Here is a 27,288-nt window from a genome sequence, read left to right on the forward strand (position 1 = left end):
TTTATCTTGAGACTCTAAATTTAATTTATGCAATTAATGAAAACAAAGGGGCAACCAATTATGCAAAATATATGTAATAATTTATTTATAAATGAGTAAAAATCCAATATAAAACTGACATAGGATCAATGGATAGACAAATTAACGCAGTACCAACAAACCACCACTAGATGGTGGTGTAATCCACTATCACTTTCTCATCATCACAGAATTATTAAAAATAACATATGATAAGAAATAAATGCTATATCTTTTATCAAACAGACCAATAATTAATACATCAAGAGAAGCGCAGGATTTTCTGTTTACCAACAGGTTATAACATGACAAAATACAGATTTATACAAGAACAATAAATGTTGTCCCTTAACTCTGTCTCAGCCTATGACAATCAAAAATATAAATGATATTAATATGATATTATATCCCACTCAGCAACCAGACTATGGAAATATAATTTCCCAGAGTGTTCATCTACTCAGACAATGTCTAATCTCCCATTAGCAATATGCATCTTTGCTAAGAGGACAACTAGCATTAGGGAGGTGATTAACACTATACGTTCCCACAATATGGGAACTCTTGACTATATGCTGAGAGGAATATCTTAATAATATCACAAGCAAAAATATATCATACGTTACCAAGTCAAGGATGGACAGGTTTCGGGTGTGATTAGTTCTTAAAACTCTTCCAGTAGACAAAAATTAATCCAAGTTTCTTTTTGTTGTTGAAGTAAATTGTTAGTTGCAGTTGTTTCAGTTGAAGAGTGTAGATTTATAGATAGCTTGCTTCTCTAATGTTTTTACATGCATACTTTATACCCCATGTTATCTAAAAACTCATCCCCTTCCAGATTAGGGATCTCCAATCAGACAAGGTGGGTGTATTCGTATGCAGATACCAATGATGTCATTTTAACCCTTGGAATATTGGTGAAAATTACATACTATTATTAATTTACCTCTAGATGGCACTGTTGTACCACATGACAATTTCAACATTAACTCTAAATACCTAATAATATATTCAGATGACCTCATTGACCTATTGAATATACATCAGTATTAAGGGTTTCTTCCTGACATTTTAATTACCCCTAATCTAGACATGTTGGAGTCACCATCTCCTACTGTCTTTTTAGGGACAATGGACAATGGTTCCTTTTACTTAACATCCGGATTCATTAACTTGCCCACATGGCTGGCTAATAATATTCAGCTCTCCTCATGAAATCCAAGTAGACTTGCCTAATGATTTTGTAATGAGGTAAAATAATACATTGCTATTCAAATGGTTGTCTCTCACAGATACATGTCTGTAGGACCCATTATAGTATTAACAGATATACTACATCTGCTCACAATAATTTAAAAAGACAATACACTCTATGTCCCTACAAACATGTTACCCAAACTGAACTTAGCATAACCTCATCTCGGCCTGTTTCAATCCTATAGAGAAATATCAGACTCTGGTTCAATCTGTGATTACACTTAAAGGCAATGGGCATTGATATTTAGACTATACTATCTTCAGATAAGATTGTACATTTATGAAAATGCACGACACGCTGTAGAAAACTACAATATTGCTCAGGTATCACAGGAAGGTTGAAGCAACCTTATAAAGGTGGTGCCTGACCAGGATTGGAGAGAAGGCGGAATCAGGGGCGTACACGAACCCTTAAAGAAACAGGACGTGTGCGGCTCCTTCAAGGTGCAACTGAAGCTGTCGCCGCCCACGACAGTGCAGGAAAGCGGGTCCGGAGCCTGCAGCAGAGAAGATGAGCCTTGTGTGCAGTTCAACTGAGGTACATAGCAGGATGCGCTGCATGCTGGCGGCTGCCAGCTGCCATTGTTACAGTATCCCCCCCTCTCACGCCCCTTCTTCTTGGTCCTGATGTGCTGAAAAAATCTTTTGAGAAGATTCTGAGCATGGACATTTTCCTCTGGCTCCCAGGAACGTTCCTCAAGACCATAATTCTTCCATTCTACAAGGAAGTACCTTGAAATCGAGGATGTTCTGTACTTCAAATTCAGATTCTTCGCCAGAAGAAACAGAAGTAGTGGTGGAGGGGGTTCTGGAAAAGGAGTTGAGGACCAATGGTTTCAAGAGAGATACATGGAAGGAGTTTGGAATCCTGAGGGTAGGAGGCAACCAGAGTATGTAGGAAACAGGGTTGATGCGCCCTAGGATCTCAATCGGGCCCAGAAACCATGAGCAATTTTGTAACAGGGTACCTTCATTCGGATGTTCCGGGGGGAAAGCCAGACTTTGTCACCAGGAGAGAATTGAGGAGGTGGTCTACGTCTGGTATCTGCATTCTTCTTCATACGGGTAACTGCCTGAGAGATAGAGTCCTTAGTCTGTCTCTAGATGATGAGGAAGTGTTTGAACAAAGAATTAGCAGCTGGTACCTCAGAAGATGCAAACAGGGGTAAAGGAGCACAGGGATGAAGTCCATACACTATATAGAAGGGAGAAGAGCCAGTAGATTCTCCAGAATGGCTGTTGTAAGAGAATTCCGCCCAAGGCAGGAGACAAAGCCAGTCATCATGCTGAGCAGAGACAAAGGGACTTATGTAGTTCTCCAAGATCTGGTTAATTCGTTCAACTTGCCTATTAGAGGGTGGTAACTAGAAGAGAAATCCAACTTAACCTCAAGGAGCCTACAGAGCTCTCGCCAGAATTTGTAAGTGAATTGTACCCTGTGAGCAGACTCAATGTGCAGAGGTAGACCATGAAGGTGGAAGATGTGTTCTATAAACAGACAGGCCAATCGATTAGCAGAAGGCAATCCAGGAAGCAGAATAATATGTGCCATCTTGGAAAATCTGTCTACCACTACCCAGATTACGGAACAGCCAGCAGTGGACAGGAGATCTGTGATAAAGTCCATAGCGATGTGCTGCCAGGGGACTTCATGAATGGGTAACGGTAGTAGCAGCCCGTGGGTTTGGTTCGGGAAGCCTTGTTGCGGGCACAGGAAGTACAGGTACACACAAACTCCCAGACATCTTTGGGTAGGGTCGGCCACCAATAGTGATGAGACAGCAAATTAAGGGTCTTATGCACCCCAGGGTGACCGGCATACTTGGAGCAATGTCCCCAAGAAAGAATTTTCCTCCTCTTGTCCTGCGGAATGATATTTATCTTCCACGGAGAAATATCTCTCACATGGACTGGTGCCACAGAAACCAGACGAGGCGGTTCTATAATATGTTGAGGTTCTTCAATCTAATCCGCTGCGTCGAAAGAACGGCAAAGTGCATCAGCCTTTGTATTTTTATCAGTTGGTCTGAAATGCATAAGAAAAGTGAATCTGGCAAAGAAAAGTGCCCATCGAGCCTGACATGGATTTAGACGCTGTGCAGACTGTAGATATGTCAGATTCTTGTGGTCAATGTATATCACCACAGGATGCAGAGCCCCTTCCAGAAGGTATCTTCATTCTTCCAAGGCCATCTTGATAGCCAGCAGCTCTCTATCGCCGATGGAATAGTTTTTTTTCCGCAGAAGAGAAGAGCTTGGAGAAGAAACCACACAGGACAAATCTCCATTTGGAGTTCTTCTGTTGTAGGACGGCACCTGCTCCAATAGAAGAAGCATCCACTGCAAGGAAGAACTGTTTGGAGGTAGCCGGATGACGGAGAACAAGAGAAGCGGCAAAAACAAAAATGCGTCTTTGAGATGCAGGAAAGCAGACTCAGCTTCAGGGGTCCACTTCTTTGCATCCACACCTTTCTTCATCAGAGCAGAAATTGGAGCTGTGAGGGAAGAGAAGTTTGGGATGAACTGTCTATAGAAGTTGGCAAACCCCAGGAACCTTTGAATGGCACGGAGACCTTGAGGACGAGGCCAATTCAGGACGGCTGAAACTTTGTCGGTGTCCATTTGCAGACCAGAGCAGGAAACAATGTATCCCAGGAAGGATAAGGTGGACTGCTCAAAAACAAATTTTTCGAGCTTAGCGTACAGACCATTCTCCCTAAATCACTGCAAAACCAGGTGAACTTGCTTCGGGTGAGTGGTCAAGTCAGGGGAATAGATGAGAATATCATCGAGATACACCACTACACAGTTGTACAACAGGTCCCGGAAGATATCGTTCACAAATTCTTGAAAAACTGCAGGAGCATTGCATAGGCCGAATGGCATGACCAGGTACACATAGTGGCCATCACAGGTATTGGACGTCATCTTCCACTCGTCACCTTCACGAATTCGGATCAGGTTATACGTACCACGCAGATCCAACTTGGATAATATCTGGGCACCTCGGATACGGTCAAACAGTTCAGAAATCAGAGGGTACTTGTTCTTGACCGTCATCTTGTTCAGCCCACGATAATCTATGCATGGTCGTTTTTCTTGGCCACGAAGAAGAAACCGGCTGCTGCCGGAGAGGTAGCTTTTGGATGAATCCCCCCTGGAGGTTTTCCTTAACATACTCGGCCATAGCCTGAGTTTGGGGCAGAGATAATGGATAAACTCTTCTACAAGGTGGAGAAGTTCCAGGAAGAAGATTGATCAGGCAGTCATAAGACCGATGAGGTGGTAAGGTCTCAGCCCTCTTCTTACAGAAAACGTGCTCATATGCCACATATTGTTGAGGCAGACTAGACAGTTTCATAGGAACTGGACGATGAGACGTTGGGCGAACCACCGACAGACAGAAAGAATGGCACTGAGGACCCCAGCGGATAATATCCCCTGTACGCCAGTCTAAGACGGGAGAATGCTGCTGTAGCCAGGGCAATCCCAGAATCACTGGGTCTGTGAAATCTGGCAGGACATAGAAAGATATTTCTTCAGAATGTAGCACCCCGACTTTGGGTTTAACAGGAGCCGTGATGAACTGAATAGGTGTGGGCAGGGGTTGTCCATTAACAATAGTTGCCACCAGAGTCTTCGCCTAACGAGTGGTGTGTAACAGACCGTTTTAAGCAGACAAGGGGTTAAAATCCATTTAGGAGATATGCCCCTTTCCGAGAGACAGGCACAGCTACTGCAGAACACCAACCTCCCGAACTGGATACAAAATAGCACTCCAAGCTGGAACCTCGCAAATAGCTGCCGGCAGACGAACAGGAAAAGCGTACAGTCGGCTTACACTCCTGGCAATCAGTCTCCAACAGCATACAGGGAATCCCCCCAATAACGAGACAAGGCTCCGTCTTGAGGGTCAAACAGTGGTCTGACTGTACTTCAAGTACAGCCTCTTTTATTGATAAAAAACAAACATAGTACTGCCCACAGGGTTTTGAAATCCAACCAATCAGTAATTCACAAGACACACAATGTAAATACAGCAACCAATCGTTCCCGCCCCCTAGAGGACCAGAAGGGAGACTGCAAAACAGGACAGATACAACATATCCCCACAATGCATCATGGTTTCCTCCTCTCTGCCTGGGAGACAACCAAGGGCAATCCAATTATCTCTCAGGACAAAGGGGAGATCGCCAATACACATGTGGAGACAACAGGACAGACATCACCATTCAAACACACAATGGGACAATAGAACCACACCCAGCATATTCCTCCCAAGCTGACAAGTTACACTTATTATAAGTTGTTACAACTTTGTGAGGTTACATTGTCCATACATATAACTTACATCAATTTAAACAGTATAACTTGGGGGACAAACCTATCCAAAATTCCCTGGAATAGGTTCAGGGGTTTAAACGTTAGTAGGGGCCATAATCCTGAGGCAAGAGGCTTTTAAACAGCCCCCTCCAAAACCCAGTGGCGAGGTTGGTTTCCCCACATGGTGGATAACTGGCACTGTGTCACCAGTGCTTGATTAACAAAATTTCCGGCTGCGCCAGATTCAAGGAAGGCAGGTACAGATATATTGGTTATCCCAGAGGACAAGAGAACAGGAACAAGACGTTTGGGAGAATTGTCTCTTTCTGTCACGGATGGTGTTACAGAAAACTAGAAGACACAAATGAACTGACTTGATCCAAAACTAAGGAACAGGAGGGTAAGCCCTGTAAGAGCCCTAGCTCTCTCCCTTACTGCTCAGCCTATGCAAAAATCTCAATGGTAGAAAATCGCATATCCTCGTTCCTTGACTGTATGCACCTGAACACCCTATAATAGTGAGGGGACACGACCACCAGCTCCCTACACTTAATACGAAGGGAGTCAGGGTCACCTAGGATAAAGCCCACAGGCAAACAGAAATAAAGAAAACAGACTTATCTTGTGGATGCAGTAGTAACAGCTTCTAGCATCAGCACACTCCAGGAAGTTGTATAAACTGCAAAGTGATGCAGTATGGGAAGGGATTTAAAGGGATGCAATCAGTGCAACTACATGACAGCTGAGAGAGGCTAGCGAGATGAGAAAGTGAAAGCAAAACAAAAGGAACCTCCAGGAGGAGGTTCTGAAGAACGTGTGTCAGAGCTTCTCAGATGTCTGGTGGTGACAGTACCCCTCCTTCTACGAGTGGACTCCGGACACTCAGAGCCCACCTTCTCAGGATGGGACCTATGGAAAGCCCTGATGAGACAAGTGGCCTTAATGTCCGTCACTGGGACCCACATCCTCTCAGGACCATAACCCTCCCAATGAACGAGGTACTGGAGAGAACCGCGGACAACACGAGAATCCACAATCCTAGAGACCTGAAATTCAAGATTACCATCAAGCACAATCGGAGGAGGAGGCAAAGATGAGGGTACAATGGGTTGGACATAAGGTTTTAATAAGGACTTATGAAAAACATTATGGAACTTCCAAGTCTGAGGAAGATCAAGACGGTAGGCAACAGGATTGATGACGGACAAGATTTTGTAAGGGCCAATAAACTTAGGACCCAACTTCCAGGAGGGAACCTTCAATTTGTATTCTTAGTAGACAACCACACCAGATCACCAACATTCAGGTCCGGACCAGGCACACGTCTCTTATCCGCCAAATGCTTATATCTCTCACTCATGCTCTTTAGATTATCCTGAATCTTTTGCCAAATAGATGACAAAGACGAGGAGAATCTGTCCTCATCAAGTAAACCAGAAGACCCCTTTCCAGAGAATCTCCCAAACTGCAGATGAAATCCATATGCACCAAAAAATGGTGACTTATCAGAGGACTCCTGACGACGGTTATTTAAAGCAAACTCAGCAAGGGACAAAAAAGAACACCAATCCTCCTGATTCTCCACCACAAAACAGCGCAGATATGTCTCTAGATTCTGATTGACGCGCTTTGTCTGGCCATTCAACTGCGGGTGGAAAGCAGAAGAGAATGACAACCGAACCCCCAAGTGAGAACAGAAAGCCTTCCAGAATCTGGAAACAAACTGTGTGCCCCTATCAGAGACTATGTCTGAAGGAATACCATGCACCTTCTCCTTGATATTAGAAAAGGCCTTACGCGCCTCTACCGACCAGGAGGAAAAATCTACCCCCTTTCTAGTCATATCAGTGAGTGGTTTAACAACAGAGGAATAATTCAAAATAAACTTCGTGTAATAATTGGCAAAACCCAAAAAACGCATCAGAGCCTTCTGATTCTCAGGAAGCTCCCACTCAAGCACAGCGCGGACCTTCTCGGGGTCCATGCGAAAACCAGAAGCGGAGAGAAGAAACCCCAGAAATTGATTTTCTGGAACCGCAAACACACATTTTTCCAGTTTACCGTACAATTTATTCTCCCGCAGGATGAGCAAGACCTGACGTAAGTGTTCCTTATGAGTTTTGAAATCAGGAGAAAAAATGTCATCTAGATACACTAATACAAATTTCCCCATTAAATGATAAAAAATGCTGTTCACAAAATGCTGAAAGACGGCAGGAGCATTCATCAAACCAAAAGGCATAACCAAATTATCAAAATGGCCCTCAGGGGTATTGAAGGCCGTCTTCCATTCATCTCCTTCTCTGACCCTGACCAGGTTGTATGCCCCTCTTAGATCCAACTTGGAAAAAACTTTTGCCCCAACAATCTGGTTAAACAGGTCCGGGATCAGAGGAAGCGGATAAGGGTCACGAATTGTGATACTGTTCAGCTCCCTGAAATCCAGACATGGTCTTAAAGAACCATCTTTTTTCTTAACAAACAAAAAACCAGCGGCAACAGGTGACTTCGAGGGTGGTATGTGTCCCTTACTCAGACTCTCAGAGATATAAGCACGCATAGCGACCCTTTCAGGTTGGGAGAGATTGTATAAATGAAATTTAGGCAGCTTGTCGCCTGGGGTGAGATTGATAGGGCAATCGTACTCCCTGTGAGGGGGCAAGTCCTGAACACCACTGTCAGAAAACACATCCAAAAATTTAGAGAGAAAAGAAGGTACAGTCTTAGTAGAAACCTCAGAAACAGATGTTGTGAGGCAATTCTCTCTGCAAAAGTCACTCCAACCATTTATTTGCCTCGCTTGCCAATCAATGGTGGGGTTATGTTTAGTGAGCCAGGGTAGCCCCAACACTAGAGGAGTAGGCAACCCGCTTAGGACGAAACATGACACATCCTCAACATGAGTATCACTCACAATCAAACGGATATTGTGAACTATGCCCTTTAACGATTTCTGAGAAAGTGGAACGGAATCAATAGCAAAAACAGGTATATCCTTTCCCAAAGTGCATACCTGGAAACCATGAGTTATAGCAAATTGATTATCAATGAGATTGACAGCTGCTCCACTATCTACAAAAATCTCACAAAAAATGTTCTTGCTCTCTAGCGCCACCCTGGCAGGTAGGACAAAACGGGAACTACAAGCAAACGGAAAACCTTCAATCTCCACATCAACCTTGCCAATAGTAACAGATGGAACGTTTTTAGAGGATTTTTTTCTTTTTGTTTCTTTATTACTCTCAAAAAACTGCCTGAATCTCCTAGAGGGACAAACATTTGCCAAATGATTTATACCTCCATAACAGAAACAAACCTTCCTATGAGAGCTGAATCTTCTATTGTCAGAGGCAAGCAAGCCCAGCTGCATGGGCTCCTGCTCAGAAGGGATTGAGAGCGATTGAGACCCCTGTGCACTGAATGAGACCGCCGCACTGTCCTTGGACTGAGTATGACAGGAAGGAGTGATCTCTCCTCTCTCTCTAAGACGCCTGTCAATACGAACGGCCCGAGACATGGCAGAGTCCAAGGAGGTAGGTCTCTCATGAAAGGCAAATGCATCTTTCAATCCCTCTGAAAGACCATGGCAAAATTGACTTCGGAGTGCAGCATCATTCCAACCAGTATCAGCTGCCCACCTCCGAAATTCTGAATAGTATATCTCTGCGGACTGTTTACCCTGGCATAAAAGACGTAGTCTAGACTCAGCCAGAGCAATACGATCCGGATCATCATATATCTGACCCAGGGCTAAAAAAATTCATCCACTGAACAGAGGGGCCGTGCCCCCACCGGCAGCGAAATGGCCCAGGACTGAGCGTTATCCCTGAGCAGTAAGATGATGATCCCCACCCCCCGCTCCTCATCACCAGAGGAAAGGGGAAGTAGGCGAAAATGGAGTAGGCTCAGGGGAAGTAGGCTCAGAACAAATTCCATGAACGCAAGCAGAAACGGTCACCTCAAACTGAGAGACAGTTTTCCGGAGATCTGCTACCTCCAGTGAAAGCCCCTGCATGCGGTCAATCAAGGTTGAAACCGGATTCATGCTTAAGACGGTTTTGGCGGTTTATAATGTCACGGATGGTGTTACAGAAAACTAGAAGACACAAATGAACTGACTTGATCCAAAACTAAAGAACAGGAGGGTAAGCCCTGTAAGAGCCCTAGCTCTCTCCCTTACTGCTCTGCCTATGCCAAAATCTCAATGGTAGAAAATCACATATCCTCGTTCCTCGACTGTATGCACCTGAACACCCTATAATAGTGAGGGGACACGACCACCGGCTCCCTACACTTAATACGGAGGGAGTCAGGGTCACCTAGGATCAAGCCCACAGGCAAACAGAAATAAAGAAAACAGACTTATCTTGTGGATGCAGTACTAACAGCTTCTAGCATCAGCACACTCCAGGAAGTTGTATAAACCGCAAAGTGATGCAGTATGGGAAGGGATTTAAAGGGATGCAATCAGTGCAACTACATGACAGCTGAGAGAGGCTAGCGAGATGAGAAAACGAAAGCAAAACAAAAGGAACCTCAAGGAGGAGGTTCTGAAGAACGTGTGTCAGAGCTTCTCAGATGTCTGGTGGTGACACTTTCGCTTAGGGTCACTTCTCCCATAAAGCCTAGGCGCAGAAGTTTTCTGCCTTCTGGGGACAGGTACGAACAACGCGACCCTTTCCGCCACAGTAGAGGCACAAGTCTTCTGCTCGTCACCGCTGGCGCTCCTGGTCAGAGAGCTTCAGGTGTTTCACATGCATAGGCTCTTCAGGTGGAACTGCAGCCGGAGTATGAACAATCCTCTTCAAGACAGGTGCGAGTCTAGATGTCTGTCTCACCCTTGCGGCTTGAGAGAAACGTTCTCGACATCGCACGTCAATACGTGTGGCCAATGTGTCCAGAGAGACAGGAAGATCCCTTCCCGCAAGTTCATCTTTAATACGGTCACTAAGACCCTCTGAGAATACTGCTTGTTGGGCTTCATCATTCCAGGAAAGTTCTGCGGCCAGAGTACGGAACTGAATTGCGTATTGTCCCACTGTCGTTGCTCCTTGACGCAGACGAAGGAGCACAGAGGCCGCAGACGAGGCACGACCTAGTTCCTTAAACATCGTATGGAAAACAGTTAGGAAGGTCTGGAGGTTTGCGGTCTCAGGTCCGCTTCGCTTTCATATAGGATTAGCCCAGACTAGAGCCTCTCCAGAGAGCAGAGAGACTATGAAAGTTACTTTCGCTCGGTCAGACTGGAACTTGTCTCCATGTAGCTCAAAGTGGATCAAGCACTGATTCAGGAACCATCTGCAGGCTTTCAGATCGCCACTGTAGCATGGAGGCCAAGGCAGCTGGATAGCAGTTATGCCATGGTGTGAATACGACGCAACAGGATTTACAGGAGTTGCTGGGACATTTAGGCATTCGCTCTGGCGTTGTAGCTCTTGGTCCAAATCTTGCACCACAGGCTTGGGCTTGCCAGCGGTGTCCATGGCCTGAGGAAACTGTAACGCTCCAACGGCTGTGGACCCGCTGCGCAACTTACCAATTTGTCTTTGGGCCAAACTTGGGAGCGGAGTCTAAGTGTTCCCCTGCTTTTCACCCTTTATCCCAATCCAAGATGTGGAAGCTGGTCTTAGCTGCAGGGGAGACACCATGTCGCTACCGCAAGAGAGGTCCCGGTTAAGTGGCAGCAAGCACTGCAAGCACTGGGGTTACAGGCAGGTGGAGCGATCTGTCACTGGATGGAAGGAGCGCAGCAGCAGAGTCAGATGAAGCAGAGCTGAGTTACTGATTCTACAGAGCTGGGGCTGAACAGCAGAGTGGAATAGCTCAGGTGTAGCAGGCGTAACAAGCTGAACAACAGACAGAGGCATGGTCAACAATCCAAAACATACACTTGAGAGCAGCGAGGTACAGGAGGGTCAGGCAGAGAATAGGTCAGGATACAGGCTAAGGGCGCAAGTAGGATAACAACACAGGAACAACAAGCTGGAACCTTCGCTGTAGAAAACTATAATATTGCTCAGGCATTACAGGAAGGGGGAAGCACCCTTAAAAAGGTGGTGCCTGGCCAGGATTGGAGAGAAGGCGGAATCAGGGGCGTGCATGAACCCTTAAAGAAACAGGACACGTGAGGCTCCTACAAGGCGCAACTGAAGCGGAGCCTGCAGCGGAGAAGAGGAGCCTTGAGTGCAGTTCGACTGAGGTCCCGCTGCACGCTGGCGGCTGCCAGCTGCCATTATTACATACCTCCAGCCACATAATCACTTGATCTTTTCTGTATGGTGAATGCCTAATGTTCTGGGCCTGTACTCCACTGCCCTGGAGTAAAATTCAGCAAATAATGGCAATAAGGAGAGAAAGGCGCTGATAGGGTAGTATGCCAAGTAAACATGAAAGCCACAATTAGTGAAAAACTGTTTGCTTACCTTTTAGGGTTGTACCAAATTGGGTGCAGAAGAGTAAGAGATAGGACAGCACTACCCTTCGAGTTGTCTCAAAAAGTCCAAAGTGCCTGTGGTGTCGGATTCTAGCCTCTAGAGATCCCACGATGCAGAAATACAGGAAAAAACGGTGTCACTTCAACTTCTCTAAACACATCCGTGTTTATTGTTTACACGCTGGAGGGTGTGGTTGGTTAGCAATGGGATGCTCTGTAAGTCATGTGGCCGGAAGTTCCACAGGTCATGTGATCGGAAGCTCTCAAGCGCTCTCACCGGAAACCATGTCAGCGCTGTTGACGGAAACCCATACCATGCTGACAAACGTGGAGGGGGACGCTGAATAGTACAGCCATGCATCACCCTTTGACAGGTCTCTGCGTGATCTCCTTCAGCCTGAAGTAAGTGTATGTTGATTATAATATTGGCGATTGGTATATTATTACTGTATGTTGGTGATAACATTGTTGTAGGACATATGGGTTAGGCACCTTAGGGACAGACCACCCACCCAATTAACATTAGGGGATGTGCATTAATTCTTTTCACATATTGTAACACACTATGCTTGACAAAACTCAGTGGAGTCGAAACGGTTGTGTGTTGAGAAGTTGGAGTGCCGCGTTTTTTTCCTGTATTTCTACCAAATTAGGTGCAACCACAATGAAGGTAAAATAGAAGTAGTCAACGGTTAGTGCAGCCTGAACTTGTCCAATCGCCTAGGGTGGGAGTCACACTGCTGATCGGGTAAACAGTAGGAGAGGACGCCGGATCATAATTATCAAGCCAAGTGACAAGGAGTGCTGCGTTATATTTATTTGGATTGTGTTTGGACCCCAGGACCAGGGGGATAACGCTAGCACCTGCACTGCTTGAAGCTATATATATATATATATATATATATATATATATATACACACAGTATGTACACACAATGGAATAAAGCAAATTTACCTAAAAAGACTTTGAGAGTACATCAATATAAATATTAATATAAAATACAATATACATAAAACATGTATGCCCAACAGTGCTATGCGGTCGCATGAACTGAGCAAGATAGAAAAACTAAAAAGTCTCTTTTAGGAAATGATATAAGTTAATATGGAGGAGCTGGAGTTCTACAGAGGTCAGAATAAGCGTTAACAAAATGGAGAATGAATGTTTAATTAAATAAATAAATAAGTAAATTATCAATATATATAAAAAGGTGTATGTATATTTGTTAGAAGACCCCCTGATGGAGAGGCATTGTGAGGGGATTGTATGCTGTGCAAAAGTGAGGTCAGAGTTGCTGTTCGGGGGATAAGTATAATGTGATATAATGCATATGTTGGTGTTTTTATGCATGATACATTATATATAAGTGGTCGATATAACTGGACTACAAAAATAAAGTTGGGAACAGAGATGCAATATGATGGTGCTAGGAACAGAGGTGAGGGAAAGGGTGTGTAGTACCTGGATTAAAGTCAGCTTGGATGGCTGACATGCCGCTGGCTGTCTGGTACGTGGAGAACGCTGACTGTGTTCAGCGCACGCACATTGCCGGGGATAAGAAGGGATGGACAAAGAGAAGTATTTAGGGATTGGATGAGCATCCATGGGGTGTGGGGCTTAGACTGGCTGAATGGAGGCATTGATACTTGGTCTAAATAGGAGGAGGGAGCTGGTGGATGATTGCACTTTGGAGTGTGATAGATCTGGTTGACAATAATAAATGATAATAAATAAGGTGTATGATGGGTGTGGACTCCAGTAAAATTTGTATCCATTGACCGCATAATGTACCTCGAGCCACATAACAATTTTTAGTTTATGTCAGGTGAATGCCTATTTTTTGTGGCCCGTACTTCCATGGCCTAAAATAAAAAAAATTCTAGGTTACAGCAGGGCACATTTTTCAGAATTTGCCTTTAAGATACATAAAAATGGGCTTGGATTAAAATATATATTTTTTGTGGGAACGTTTGTCATTGATCCCCCTATAGTAGAGCCGCACCCACAACAGACCATGTGACAGTGTGATACAGAATCTGCCAGGTGCAAAAGAACGTTTTTTTATGTGTACGGAATGTGCCTCCATAGTGGTATCACCAGTTCATTCTTCATAACGTTCTTTTGCACCTGTCAGCTTCTGTGTCACACTGTCACATGGTCTGTTGTGGGTGCGGCTCACAGCTTTATTCTACCTCACAGTGCATTGGTGATACCACTATGGAGGCATGTGAGAGTCTGGCTGTGAGTTGGTTTTTAACACTGTTCAGACCTTGTTCACACACCACAGGCAGTTTAGTGGTAGGACCCCATGCTTGCTGAGACACCGTGATGTGGTGCATTACGGGTTCTGATATGTTCCTGACTAAGATATTGGCAAAGTTCTCAGCTTTTAACATCGGCTTGAGGAATTAGCTAGTATTGTCAGTTGTGTATCATTTTGGTGCATTTTTTGCAGTGATTTTTGTATTGTAGGCAGGCAGCAGGAATTGTATTGGAGGGATTGTATGTCCTGCCCAGAAAGTTAAGCTGGGCGAGATATTAAAAGCCGGATAATATTGTTTGTTCAGCAGCCTAGTTGCTGAACTGTTGGTAAATGGTAAAATCAGAGCCGGCTTGGTTGGAGTGGGGAATAGGTGGTGGTGGGATTCACCACTCCCACTCCATTACAGAGTGGGGAAGACTCAGCCCGTTCAGCTGACGAAAGAGTCCCTTCATTAAAGGTGCATAAAAGTCTGAGGGAACTAGCAGTGTCACTCTGCAAACAATCCAGCTTTGAGACACTAGCAATCTACAGGCTGGTAACAGAGCTGAGTGTTACCATACCCTGAGAGAGTGAGGCAGTGGCCTGATCAATGGTCAGGTAGGTTGATACACTGCTCAAAATTAGATAGATAGATATGTGCATGCACGGCGAGAGAAATAACACTGACACACTATAAAAGGTCAAAGCATAACTCTAATTTATTAGGTGGGGGCTTCACATTATATATCCTCCATATAAGTGGGAGGAGTGGGCTCACATGATTGATCTTTTAGCAAGAAGGAATGTAAACAGAAAATAAGTTTAAGGCATATGTATGATAGACTCAGAGAAATTCCTGACAGTTTCAAGTCTTTGTTGCAAATAGTTTTAATCATAGAATGCATACTGGGGGTTGTCTCTCGGACAGACACCATTTTGTTAGTGACAAGCAAGTGTCCATTATATTCCATAACAGTCCCCCCTTGGATTCTTGATTGTAAAACTTTCCTTGCCTAGTGAACCCCTGGGAATACCATTCGCAATCCTCTTCACCCACAGTGGCGACAACCTACCCCTTTTGGGTAGACTCCCGGTTAGGGATGTGCGAACCCGAACTGTATAGTTCAGGTTCGTACCGAATTTTGGGGTGTTCATGACACGGACCCGAACCCAAACATTTACGGAAAAATTCGGGTTCAGGTTTGTTGTTCGGCAATTTCTATGGCGCAGTTTGAAAGCCTGCAAAGCAGCTAATCAACAAGCGTCATACTACTTGCCCCAAGAGGCCATCACAGCCATGCCTACTATTAGCATGGCTGTGATTGGCCAGTGCAGCATGTGACCCAGCCTCTATTTAAGCTGGAGTCACCGCCGCACGTCACTCTGCTCTGATCAGTGTAGGGAAAGGATGCAGCTGCTGTTAGGGCGAGATTAGGCAGGGATTAACTCAGCAAAAGCACTTAATCAAGTGATCGATCTACAGCTGTGAATCATTCAACTTTTGCTAGTTAATTGCTCACTGTTTTTAGGCTGCCCAGAGCGTTTTTCTGTCGCTTTTTTCAGGCGGCCATTTTGTGTCTTGTGTTGCGCCAGCACAAGTTACCACCAAGTCCATTTAACCATCAATAGTATTTTATTTTTATTTTTTGTGCTATATCCTTCATCAGGGGCTTGGCTGTGCTTATTGTCACCCCTAGAAACTCAGGATAGAATTTTCTATATTTTATTGAGGGGTGAAATTCATTTGCAAAAATACAATCCCCTAAATCTGGTGTTCCAGCTGTGGCTAGCCAAGTGTAATACTGTCTGCTGTCTGGCAAAGGATATTTTTTTTTCTGGGGTGAAATTCAATTGCCAAAATAGCAATACCCTAAATCTGGTGTTCCAGCTGTGTCAGGACAAGTTTTATAGTGTCCGTCAAAGCATAGTTTTTGTTCTGGGGTGAAATTCAATTGCCAAAATAGCAATACCCCAAATCAGTGGTTTCTGCTGTTGCAAGCCAAGTGTAAATCTGTCTGTAAAAGGGTATATTATACTCAGCGTGCATCTCCAAGTGTATTTTTTTTCCGTAAAAGGGTATATTACACAAAGTGTTAAATTACAAATGCTGATAGCATAAGCCTTTAAATTTGTACGCACTATTGTGCATCTCATAGTGTATTTCTGTCCGTAAAAGGGTATATTACACTCAAGGTGCAAATACAAGTGCTGATAGGGTCATCCTCAATAACTTCACACGCTACCGCGCATCTCCAAGTGCAATTCTGTCCTTAAAAGGATACCATTCATCCAGGGCCTAAATACTAGGCCTACAATTGATATTCCCCTAAATCTGTGGTTATTGCTGTGCCTGTATTAGTGTAATACGGTACATAAATAGATAGCCAGATAGTGTTAGGTACCTGTAAAAAAAGGCCTGAATTTGAATTAAATACATTGGGCCAAATTATTTTTTTCTTATTGTGGTGAACGGTAACCATGAGGAAAACATCTAGTAAGGGACGCGGACATGGTCGTGGTGGTGCTAGTGGACCCTCTGGTGCTGGGAGAGGATGTGGCCTTTCTGCCACAGCCACACATCCTAGTGAACCAACTACCTCAGGTCCCAGTACCCACCAGAATTTACAGCGATATTTGGTGGGGTCCAATGCCGTTCTAAGGATGGTAAGGCCTGAGCAGGTACAGGCATTAGTCAATTGGGTGGCCGACAGTGGATCCAGCATGTTCACATTATCTCCCACCCAGTCTTCTGCAGAAAGTGCACAGATGGCGCCTGAAAACCAAGCCCATCAGTCTGTCACATTACCCCCATGCATATCAGGGAAACTGTCTGACCCTCAAGTTATGCAGCAGTCTCTTATGCTGTTTGAAAACTCTGCTGGCAGGGTTTCCCAAGGGCATCCACCTAGCCCTTCCACAGTGGTGGAAGACATAGAATGCACTGACGCACAACCACGTATGTTTCCTGATGATGAGGACATGGGAATACCACCTCAGCACGTCTATGATGATGACAAAACAGAGGTGCCAACTGCTGTGTCTTTCTGCGGTGTGCAGACTGAACAGGAGGTCAGGGAAGGAGACTGGGTGAAAGACGATGCAGGGGACAATGAGGTCCTAGACCCCACATGGAATGAAGGTCGTGCCACTGACTTTCAGAGTTCAGTGGAAGAGGCAGTGGTGAGGCCGAGCCAACAGCGTAGCAAAAGAGGGAGCAGGGGGCAAAAGCAGAACACCCGCCACCAATAGAGTTCGCCTGCTTCAAGGAGTTCCCTGGCGTGGCAGTTCTTCAAACAATGTGCTGACGACAGGACCCGAGTGGTTTGCACGCTGTGCCATCAGAGCCTGAAGCGAGGCATTAACGTTCTGAACCTCAGCACAACCTGCATGACCAGGCATCTGCATGCAAAGCATGAACTGCAGTGGAGTAAACACCTTAAAAACAAGGAACTCACTCAGGCTCCCCCTGCTACCTCTGCCTTTTCCTCTGCCTCTGGAGGAACGTTGGCACCTGCCGCCCAGCAAACAGAGGATGTACTACCAACACCAAGCATCTCCACCATGTCACACGGCAGCGTTCAGCTCTCCATCTCACAAACATTTGAGAGAAAGTGTAAATTCCCACCTAGCCACCCATCCTCGATCCCTGGCCCTGGATGCCAGCATTTCTAAACTACTGGACTATGAAATGCTGTCATTCAGGCTGGTGGACACAGCTTCAAACAGCTCATGTCGCTTGCTGTCCCACAGTATGTTGTTCCCAGCCTCCACTACTTCTCCAAGAGAGCCGTGCCTTCCCTGCACAACCAAGTATCCGATAAAATCAAGTGTGCACTGCGCAACTCCATCTGTGGCAAGGTCCAACTAACCATAGATAAGTGGACCAGTAAGCATGGCCAGGGACGCTATATCTCCCTAACTGCACACTGGGTAAATGTAGTGGTGGCTGGGCCCCAGGCGAAAAGCTCTTTGGCGCACGTCCTTCCGCTGCCAAGGATCGCAGGGCAACAGTCTTTGCCTCCTGTAGCCTCCTCCTCGGCTTGCTCCTTCTCTTCTTCCACCTGCTCATCCAGTCAGCCACACACCTTCACCACCAACTTCAGCACAGCCCGGGGTAAACGTCAGCAGGCCATTCTGAAACTCATATGTTTGGGGGACAGGCCCCACACTGCACAGGAGTTGTGGTGGGGTATTTAACAACAGACCGACGAGTGGTTGCTGCCAGTGAGCCTCAAGCCCGGCCTGGTGGTGTGCGATAATGGGCAAAATCTCGTCGCAGCTCTGGGACTAGTTGGTTTGATGCACATCCCTTGCCTGGCACATGTACTGAATTTGGTGGTGCAGAAGTTCATTCATAACTGCCCCGACATGTCAGAGCTGCTGCATAAAGTGCGGGCCGTCTGTGCGCGCTTCCGGTGTTCACATCCTGCCGCTGCTCGCCTGTCTACGCTACTGTGTAACTTCGGCCTTCCCACTCACCGCCTCATATGCGACGTGCCCACCAGGTGGAACTCCACCTTGCACATGCTGGACAGACTGTGCGAGCAGCAGCAGGCCATTGTGGAGTTTCAGCCGCAGCGTGCACGGGTCAGTCGCACTGAGAAACAGCACCACTTCACCACCACTGACTGGGCCTCCATGCGAGACCTGTGTGCCCTGTTGCACTGTTTCGAGTACTCCACCAACATGGCCAGTGAGGAACTGAACATCACCACAAAGAAAACTCAAGGAGGAGGTTCTGAAAGGCTTCTGTCAGAGCTTCTCAGCTGTCTGGTTGTGACAGTACCCCTCCCTCTACGAGTGGACTCCGGACACTCAGAGCCCACCTTCTCAGGATGGGACCTATGGAAAGCCCTGATGAGACGAGAGGCCTTAATGGGACCCACATCCTCTCCTCAGGACCATAACTCTCCCAATGAACAAGGTACTGAAGAGAACCGCGGACAAGACGAGAATCCACAATCCTAGAGACCTGAAATTCAAGATTACCATCAACCATAATCAAAGGAGGAGGCAAAGGCGAGGGTACAATGGGTTGAACATAAGGTTTCAATAAGGACTTATGAAAAACATTATGGATCTTCCAAGTCTGAGGAAGATCAAGACGGTAGGCAACAGGATTGATGACAGACAGGATTTTGTAAGGCCCAATAAACCTAGAACCCAACTTCCAGGAGGGAACCTTCAATTTGATATTCTTAGTAGACAACCACACCAGATCACCAACATTCAGGTCCGGACCAAGCACACGTCTCTTATCTGCCACACGCTTATATCTCTCACTCATGCTCTTTAGATTATCCTGAATCTTTTGCCAAATAGATGACAAAGACGAGGAGAATCTGTCCTCATCAGGTAAACCAGAAGACCCCTCTCCCGAGAAAGTCCCAAACTGCGGATGAAACTCATATGCACCAAAAAATGGTGACTTATCAGAGGACTCCTGACGACGGTTATTTAAAGCAAACTCAGCAAGGGACAAAAAAGAACACCAATCCTCTTGATTCTCCGCCACAAAACAGCGCAGATATGTCTCCAGATTCTGATTGACGCGCTCTGTCTGGCCATTCGACTGCGGGTGGAAAGCAGAAGAGAATGACAACCGAACCCCCAAGCGAGAACAGAAAGCCTTCCAGAATCTGGAAACAAACTGCGTGCCCCTATCAGAGACTATGTCTGAAGAAATACCATGCAATTTGACAATGTGATCAATAAATGCCTGCGCCAGTGTCTTAGCATTGGGCAAACCAGGAAAAGGGATGAAATGCACCATTTTGCTAAAACGGTCCACCACCACCAGAAGCATGGTCTTCCCCGAGGAACGAGGCAGGTACGTTATGAAGTCCATGGACAGATGTGTCCTAGGACGGGAAGGAATGGGTAAGGGAAGGAGAGGACCTGATGGCCGTGAATGAGGGACTTTGGCACGAGCGCAAGTCTCGCAGGCTGCCACAAAACCCTCAACCGACTTACGAAGCGCAGGCCACCAGAATCTCTGAGCGATGAGATCCAGTGTGGCTCTTGCCCCCGGGTGCCCAGCAAGGACCGTATCGTGGTGTTCCTTAAAAATCTTGTGTCTTAAAGCGAGAGGCACAAACAACCTCCCAGGAGGACAAAGATCAGGAGCCTCTGACTGGGCTGCCTGCACCTCTGCCTCCAATTCAGAAAAAAAGAGCAGAGACCACTACACCTTCAGCCAAAATGGGACCCGGGTCTTCAAAATTCCCGCCTCCCGGAAAACAACGTGACAGGGCATCTGCCTTCACATTCTTAACTCCAGGGCGGAACGTGACAACAAAATTAAACCTAGAAAAGAACAAAGACCATCTGGCCTGTCTCGGGTTCAGACGCTTGGCTGACTCCAAGTAGGCCAGATTTTTATGGTCAGTAAATACGGTAATAGGGTGTCTGGCTCCCTCTAGCCAATGGCGATATTCCTCAAAAGCCAACTTGATGGCTAACAATTCCCTATCTCCCACATCGTAATTTCTCTCTGTGGAAGAGTTTTTTCGAGAAAAAGGCACACGGTCGCCATTTGGCAGGAGAGGAACCCCGAGACAAGACCGCCCCCCACACCTACCTCAGAAGCATCAACCTCAATTATGAAGGGTAAAGAAATATCAGGTTGCACCAAGATGGGAGCGGAAGCCAAACTCTCCTTGATATTAGAAAAAGCCTTACGCGCCTCTACTGACCAAGAAGAAAAATCTACCCCCTTTCTGGTCATATCAGTGAGTGGTTTAACAATAGAGGAATAATTCAAAATAAACTTCCTGTAATAATTGGCAAAGCCCAAAAAACGCATCAGCGCCTTCTGATTCTCAGGAAGCTCCCACTCAAGCACAGCGCGGACCTTCTCGGGGTCCATGCGAAAACCAGAAGCGGAGAGAAGAAACCCCAGAAATTGAATTTCTGGAACGCCAACACACATTTTTCCAGTTTCGCATATCATTTATTCTCCCGCAGGATGAGCAAGACCTGACGTAAATGTTCCTTATGAGTTTTGAAATCAGGAGAAAAAAATCAAAATGTCATCCAAATACACTAATACAAATTTTCCCATCAAATTATATAAAATGCTGTTCACGAAATGCTGAAAAACGGCTGGGGCATTCATCAAACCAAAAGGCATAACCAAATTCTCAAAATGGCCCTCAGGGGTATTGAAGGCCGTCTTCCATTCATCTCCTTATCTGACCCTGACCAGGTTGTATGCCCCTCTTAGATCTAATTTGGAAAAGACTTTAGCCCCAACAACCTGGTTAAACAGGTCCGGGATCAGAGGAAGCGGATAAGGGTCACGAATAGTGATACTGTTCAGCAACCTGAAATCCAGACAAGGTCTTAAAGAACCATCTTTTTTCTTAACAAAGTAAAAACCAGCGGCAACAGGTGACTTTGAGGGTCGTATGTGTCCTTTTCTCAGACTCTCAGAGATATAAGCACGCATAGCGATCCTCTCAGGTTGGTAAAGATTGTAAAAAGGAGATTTAGGCAGCTTGGCGCCTGGGATGAGATTAATAGGGCAATCGTACTCCCTGTGCAGGGGCAAATCCTGAACTCCACTCTCAGAGAAGACATCTGAAAATTCAGAGAGAAAAGATGGTACAGTCTTAGTAGCAACCTCAGAAACAGATGTCGTGAGGCAATTGTAATTGCAAAAGTCACTCCAACCTTTTATTTGCCTCGCTTGCCAATCAATGGTGGGGTTATGTTTAGTGAGCCAGGGTAGCCCCAACACTAGGGGAGTAGGCAAACCGCTAAGGACGAAACATGACACATCCTCAACATGAGCATCACTCACAATTAAACGGATATTGTGAACTATGTCCTTTAATGATTTCTGAGAAAGTGGAGCGGAATCAATAGCAAAAACAGGAATATCCTTTCCCAAAGTGCGCACCTGGAAAGCATGAGTTATTGCAAATTGATTATCAATGAGATTGACAGCTGCTCCACTATCCACAAAAAATGCTCTTGCTCTCTAGCGCCACCCTAGCAGGCAGGACAAAACGGGAACTACAAGCAAACGGAAAACCTTCAATTTCCGCCTCAACCCTGCCAATAGTAACAGACGGAACATTTTTAAAAGATTTTTTCCTGTTTGTTTCTTTATTGCTCCCAGAAAACTGCCTGAATCTCCTAGAGGGACAAAAATTTGCCAAATGATTTATACCTCCACAACAAAAACAAACCCTCCCATGCGAGCTGAATCTTCTATTGTCAGAAGCAATCAACCCCAGCTGCATGGGCTCCTGCTCAGAAGGGGCTGACAGCGACCGAGACCCCTGCGCACAGAATGAGACCGCTCCACTGTCCCAGGACTGAGTATGACAGGAAGGAGATATCTCTCCTCTCTCTCTAAGACGCCTGTCAATACGAACGGCCTGAGACATAGCAGAGTCCAAGGAAATAGGCCTCTCATGAAAGGCAAATGCATCTTTTAATCCCTCTGAAAGACCATGGCAAAATTGACTTCGGAGTGCAGCATCATTCCAACCAGTATCAGCTGCCCATCTCCGAAATTCTGAGCAGCATCTCTCTGCGGATTGTTTACCCTGGCATAATAGACGTAGTCTAGACTAGACTAGTCTAGCCAGAGCAATACGATCCGGATCATCATATATCTGACCCAGGGCTAAAAAGAATTAATCCACTGAACGGAGAGGCCGTGCCCCCTCCGGCAGCGAAAAGGCCCAAGACTGAGCGTTACCCCTGGGCAGCGATATAATGATCCCCACCCTCCGTTCCTCATCACCAGAGGAATGGGGAAGAAGGCGAAAATGGAGTTTTCAAGCCTCTCTAAAATGCACAAAATTCTCACTACCCCAGGAGAACGTATCCGGGAGCGAGATCTTAGGCTCAGAACAAACTCCATGAACGCAAGCTGAACCGGTCACTTGAAGCTGAGAAAAAGTCTTACGGAGATCAGCTACCTCCAATGAAAGACCCTGGAAGCGTTCAGCCAAAAGTGAAACCGGATCCATGCTTGAGACGGTTTTGGCGGCTTATAATGTCACGGACGGTGTACAGGAAACAAGACAATGCAACATGCATATATGACTCACTGGATCTAAAGCTAAGGAACCAAAAGGGAGACCCCTGCACAAAACCTGGCACTTTCCCTGGCTGCTCAGCCTATGCAAAAATCCCAGAGGTGGAGGGTTGCATATCCATGTACTTCGACTATATAACACCTGAACACCCTACAATAGTGAGGGGACACGACCACCGTCTCCCTACACCAGACACGGAGGGAGTCAGGGTCACCTGGGATCCAGCAAACAGAAAATAACAGATAAATGTACAGCACTTAACTTAGTAGCAGACTGAGAAATAGGATCAGCATGCACACACACTCCAGGAAGAAGTATAAGCCGCCCAGTAATGCATTATGGGGAGGAATTTAAAGGGAAGCAATCAGTCCAACTACATGACAGCTGAGAGAGGCTAACGAGATGAGGAACTGAACATCACCACAAAGAAAACTCAAGGAGGAGGTTCTGAAAGGCTTCTGTCAGAGCTTCTCAGCTGTCTGGTTGTGACACAGACTTATGATAGTACCCTGGGATTCATCTTTCCCTATTTCGGTACAACATCGTAATTGGTGGGGGAACTTGTGTTTAATTCTTTGGTTTCCATTTCTTCTTCACCATATAGCAGCATGATGGGCTGTTCAGTAGTTGAAATCAAAATTTTTTCACACAGGGTACAATGCAACATAACACTACTCACATTAATACTAGCATCAAGACTATCACCATACCTATCTGGGTGAGGAAGGATTTCCAATTTTTGAACCATCCAAAGTGCTTATTCCATGGGTCTGTTATCCCTGAGTTGTGTTTTAATTCCTCTGAGAGGTTAGTAAGCTTGTTTATTGCTTCAGTTGCCTTCCCTTTGGGGCCAGTGTTATCTGAGATGTAGGTGCAGCAAGTTTCCCCAATTATTTTACAAACTCCCCCGTCTCAGCTAGGATCATATCTAGGGCCATCCTGTTCTGAAAGGCCACAGCAGCAGAAGTGGCCTATAAGTGTTCTGCAATTCCTTTTAGGGCATCACGGGTGTAGTTTACAAATCTTTTCTGATTATAATATATGTAGTTTATCCAGTTGACGTTCTTGTCGATTGTCACTATTGGGAGTAGGGATCCAAATCCAGCTGCCACCTGATCTCTGGCCTTAAACCTAGTTGGGGACCCCCCTTGGACTCCTATTGCGTCTATACACATGTGGGTAAAAGTTCACCTGTAGGGAGGCCTCCCTTTTTGACCTCCTAAATAGTTTTTTTGAGTATACCCTCTAACTGTGGGGTCATCTTCTCATGTGTGAAGGGGCATTATGGTTTTGCTAGGGCGCATTCACCGGACCAATTGCCTTCTAACCTAGCTCTTATTTTTCCATCTCCACAGATCCAATAGATGTCCCCCAAAGATACCCTCTGATTCTGTGTTTCAGTGGACAGGTTGCTGTGGGATGAGCAGTACCCCTCTGTGAAGTTGCCCAAGAATCTCTGACTGCCAGGGTTGAAGGAACAGGTGTAGTTACCAGGGTATATGGTTATGCCTTCACCTGGTTTGGGGGTTTTAACTACCAGGGGGTATTTTCTCTTCCACTTTTCACAGGTAGAGTCATTCACGCTGCTGTTGGTGTATAGGCTGAGGAAGCAGCTTTTAGTCTCAGGAGGTAGATGCAAGGGCACTGTGCCTAGGTGTGGGCAAGCCCTCCCGCATATGTAACAGTTCATCTTATTGTGTGTGTCAGCATTGTATTTCATCCATTCTAACCACAGGTTGGTGTCAGAAAATCCTGTCGTGGCGGCCATAGTATCTTCAAAGATGGGGTCTGCTATGGCTGTCATTTGCCTAAGGGAGGTAGTGTAGGGTTTGAATGTACCCTTCTCTATCTTTGTGAGATTATGTAGGTCTTTCAAGTGGAACATGCCCATGTCCCCAGCAGTTACCCCCATCCGGGTGCCTATAAGGTGGCATCTTCCACTCTTAAACAGTGTCATACGAGTAAGCAAGGATTTACCCATTTAGTCTTTTTTGTCTCAGGCACTCTGAGGTCTGTATCCCCATGGGTCACTCGTGTGCCACCCAACTGCTCCCCACGAGTTACACTGTTCCCCATACTGGTTATCAGTGACACAGATGTATGTGGATCTATGGCTGCCCGTTTGGTACGTGCTACATTGCCATTGGGCACAATACTAGACTGCAGTAATTTAATTTGAAGGTAGCCACATGAGTGCTGGAGGAATTAAACCTGAAAGTGGTCAATATGTAGCCATCCTTCTCTTTTTGTTGGGAGATGGCCACTTGTCCTCCTGCCTTTGGAAGATTCTGTGTATATGTGACTGTGTAGGTGTAGACAAAAAGTAGCTAAGAGTGATAACTGCTGCAACAGGCATCATGCAGATTCAGTGGTGGTTTCCTTGATATCTGGAGCTGGCACTCGTATTCTTTTGCAGTGTGATGCGTGGATCAAGTTAGGTCTCCCCTCAAGTTTTACAGAAGTTGGGTTGGTCAGCAGCACCTGGTAAGGTCCCTCGTATCGTGGTTTGAGGGTGATTCTGATATGCTTTTTGCCCACCACCCACTCTCCAGGTTTCAGAGTGTGGCTTACTTCTAGGGAGTTAGGAACTGGAATGGAAGAGAAAACATGTGAATATAAGTTAGACAATTGTTTACTCAGAGCTATCACATATTTGGCAACAGATTCATAATGCATTTTCAACTGTTGTGGGAAATACTGTACTCTTCTTGGCCCTGTCCCAAATAGGATCTCATATGGTGTCAGTTTGTGTGGAGGCCTTGGTGTGTGCCTAACTGAAAAGAGTGCTATAGGCAAGCACTGAACCCAATTGAGCCCTGTCTCCCTGGTCATCTTCAACATTTTCGACTTCAACACCCCGTTCAATCTTTCAACTTTGCCGCTGCTTTGGGGCCTGTAGGGGGTATGATACACCAGGTGCGACCCTACCATTTCCCAGACTTCTTGGGTTAATCTGGCAGTGAATGCTGGGCCATGATCACTCTCAATGACCTCAGGTACTCTGAACCTACAGACAAGCTCCTGCATCAGTTTTTTTAGCAGTAGTAGTTGCTGTCTGATTGTGGACGGGATAGGCTTCTGGCCACCCAAAGAACAAGTCTTTCACTACCAGCACATTGGCATCTTGATGTTGTTGATTTGTATCCTCTGAAAGGGATATAAGGCCTTTGGGAGATATTTCCGGGGGTGTGTTCGGTTCTAACTGGATTACACTCTGCGCAGATGAGGCACGCTTGAGTATGTTTCACCAGGACGGGGTGATCCCTGGGGCCACCCATATTTTATCAATTAGCTCTTTCATGATGGTTTTGGATTGGTAGTTGGGCCCATGAACTATTGCAGCTATTAGGGGATAGAGAGTTCTGGGTTGGCATACTCTCTATCCCTGTGTCCAGAGTCCGGATTCTTCTTTGAGGGCTGACTCTTTCAACCAGGTTTCCTTTTCCTTGGGAGTGGCCTGTTTCTGCATTTGTTTCAGTAGGTCCCATGTGACTTCCTCTTGCTCCAGATCTTCTTGTACTGTCAGGATCTGTTTTGTCTGGGCTCCTTCCTCTTCCATTGCTTATCTCTTCTCGGTTTGATCAGCTAGAGCATTTCCACTGGCCTCAGGAGTGTCAGTTTGTGTACAGGCCTTTACCTTGATCACTGCCACTTGAGTGGGCAGGAGTACTGCTGCCATTAGAGCCGCTACTGCTGACGCATTTTTGATTGGGGTTCCTGCGGCTGTGATGTAATCCCGTGCCTTCCATATTAGTCCAAAGTCATGAACCACTCCAAAGGCATATATGAAATCCGTGCAGATATTAGCGGTGGAATCTTTTGCCACGAGGCAGACTTTAGTGAGGGCAATGAGTTCAGCCTCCTGTGTTGACTAGTCTGGGCGCAATTGTTTTGCACAGAGCACTTTATGCTCACTAGTGACTGCCCTGCCTGTATGGAATTTCCCTTTGTCATCGGC

This window comes from Bufo gargarizans, chromosome 6 (genome assembly GCF_014858855.1).
Source record: "Bufo gargarizans isolate SCDJY-AF-19 chromosome 6, ASM1485885v1, whole genome shotgun sequence".
Classification (NCBI taxonomy): Eukaryota; Metazoa; Chordata; class Amphibia; order Anura; family Bufonidae; genus Bufo; species Bufo gargarizans.